Genomic DNA, 2,764 nt, shown 5'->3' on the forward strand with positions numbered 1-2,764 from the left:
GCACAGCCCGACCCAGAGGACCAGCTGCTGCCCAGGCCCCGCAGGCAGTGGACAGAAGGTCAGAGGGCCAGAGGGGCAGAGGATCAGAGTGGCAGAGGGGCAGAGGGCCGGAGGGGCAGAGGGGCAGAAGGGACAGAAGGCTTGTTCCAGCATTGCGGGAAAACCCTGGGTCTCTGCGGCTAAACGTGCCCCTGACCATCAGCCTGGCAAGGGCCTATCCCTGTCAGCCACATTAGCTTTGCCTTCCAACCACTGGGGTGGGCCGAGGTGCTGGATCTAGGCTCAGTGTGACAGTGTCAGGCGAGCAGCATCTTCGCCTTGCTTGCCACAGGCCTGCGGGCCACGACACCCTCACCGCAGGCCGGGGCCCAGCAAGACCATCTCCAAAAAGGGCAAAGGGCACACCCCCGGGAGGGGTGGACAGAGAACGACTTTTGCTGCAGAAGGTGGATTTTATCCACATGTTTACTTCTTTCTGTGTGTCTGAGGATTCAGATTAGAAATCATTTTAAAAATCTGTAAGTAGAAGAAATTTGGCCTTGTCAGAAAGGCTCTTGTGTCACCACCTGAGATATTTACATTGGAAAGAGCTACTTAGAGGAAATGGAAACTTTATTCCTGGCCTTGGGGCACTAACGGGCCTGTCACCCTCAGCCACACAGACAGGCCAATGGCTGTCCCTGCGCGTGTCGGGGCCCCCTAGGTATTTCAATTGAGCAAGTCGACTCTTTCAGGTTTAAAACTATCTGGGCCCCTTGGAGAATTGCCAGTCATGCCTCTAAATGTGTTTTTAAAAAGTTCTTAGGACATAGAATTCACGGAGAGATTAAAAACAGATTTTCACCCAACGAAGGACTATTATAATGAAATGTTATTTGTGAAAATCGTTGGCAGAACAGAAGGTGAGCTAGCACGTCCCGGTGACACGGAGGCATCTGCGGGGGCCACGCCTGCTCTCCCTCATGCTGACTCGCTCTTCTGGGCTCACAGGACCAAATACTCACTCTGTGGAGTCTGCACTTTCTCAGCATTCACTGACCGAGTGGTTGCTGGCCCATGCCAGAGGCCATCGGTGATTCCACGGTTCTCACGAAGCACCTCAAGTCTTGAAGTGTCAGCAGTGACTGCTGGCGCAGGGGAGGGGTCCCGGAGGACAGGGGTGCCATGCCCTGACCCGCTGGGCTGAAAGGAGGACATGACAGTGGCACGTGGCAGGAGGAGGAGGTGCAGGGCTAGACGGGCACAGGCTGCAGGGCACCTGTGACCGGCTGGCCAGCTGGGCAGGGGAGATGGAAAGTTGGAGTAACCGGTCCGCCAGCACTGACTTTGTGCTTTTGGGGCTGTTCCACCAAATCCGGGTGCCCCGGGCTCTCTTCGCTCTCATCTGCCTGATGTTTCTCGTCACCCTCGTTGACAACATCATGATGATGATTCTTATCTGGTTGGACTCGCGTCTGCACACACCCATGTATCTCCTGCTCTGCCAGCTCTCCCTCATGGACCTCTTGTACTGCTCCACATTTGTCCCCAAGACAGCCTCTGACTTTCTGTGTGGGAGAAACAGCATTTCCTATGCCAGCTGTGGGGTTCAGCTCTTCCTGTTCATGACTCTCGTGGGGGCAGAGTGCCTGCTGCTGGCCGTCATGGCCTACGACCACTACGTGGCCATCTGCCACCTGCTCCACTACTCGGTCCTCATGCGCCTGGCCGTCTGTGCCCTCCTGGTGACTGGCACCTGGCTGAGCGCCCTGCTCAATGCCTCCATCCACGTGGCCTACACTGACTCTCCCTTACTGCGCTTCCAGGGAGATCCATCATTTCTTCTGTGAGATCCCAGCGCTCCTGAAACTGGTCTGTGCCGACCCCTCCCATTATGAGAAGGGTCTTTATGTCAGCTGAGTGGTGTTTCTCCTCCTTCCGATCTCCGCCATTATGGCCTCGTATGGGCAGATCCTCTTCACAGTTTTGGGCTTAGGGTCCAAGCTGGGGATGAGGAAGGCTTTGGCGACCTGTTCTTCCCACATGATTGTGGTGTCTCTCTTCTACGGGATAGCCATCTTCAAGTACTTCCTCCCCAAAGCCTATTGCATGGCCGAGCAGGACGAGGTGGACTCTGTGTTCTACACCATCCTCATGCCCATGCTCAACCCAATCATCTACAGCCTGCACAACAAGGACGTGGCAGGGGCCCTCGGCAAAGACCTGGGAAGATGAAGGGCCTTCCAGCTGGGAGCTTGGGGCCGGGCCTGCGGGGACAGAGGTGGCCACGCAGCTCCGGGGTGTCCAGCCTGAGAGCCTACCACCTGCCTTCTGTCCTGCACCCGCAGGGCTCCATGGGTCCCCAGAGGATGTAGGTCCACCTGCCTGATGCACCCACGGGAGACACGGTGGCTCTTTACTAGACAGGAAGGTCCGTGATCCGGACTGTGTCTGACTTTGTGCTAGTTCTCCCTGGTCAGTCTTCTGGCGACATTAGGGAGCATTTCTAACCCAACACCCGCTTGAAATGTAAGCTTTCCAGTTCTTAAGGCAACATGTTCAACTTTGAATATATTATTCTTCTGTGGTCCACGACAGGCTTTCCCTCCTGCACTTGCTGGTTCATGTTAAAAGTGACATTGTACTTTGGTTTTGCTTTACTAACTGTGGGAATCACAATGTTATACCTTTGATTGTGTTTGCCTAATGAGCTTTAGTCCATTTTGGTAAATTATAATATATCCTGATCTACTTGGCATTGCTTGTCCTTGCTTAAATTACTAAC

General features: G+C 54.5%; 1 pseudogene across 1 annotated transcript; it reads left to right on the top strand.

Annotated features, from left to right (window-relative positions):
- The first annotated feature begins 1,289 nt into the window (after positions 1 to 1,289).
- LOC311176154 (olfactory receptor 2T27-like) lies at positions 1,290 to 2,214 on the top strand (annotated as a pseudogene). The gene has a single exon. The product of its transcript is annotated as an olfactory receptor 2T27-like (transcript).
- Positions 2,215 to 2,764: the final 550 nt, after the last annotated feature.

This window comes from Talpa europaea, assembly GCF_964194135.1.
Source record: "Talpa europaea genome assembly, chromosome: 8".
NCBI classification, from domain to species: Eukaryota; Metazoa; Chordata; class Mammalia; order Eulipotyphla; family Talpidae; genus Talpa; species Talpa europaea.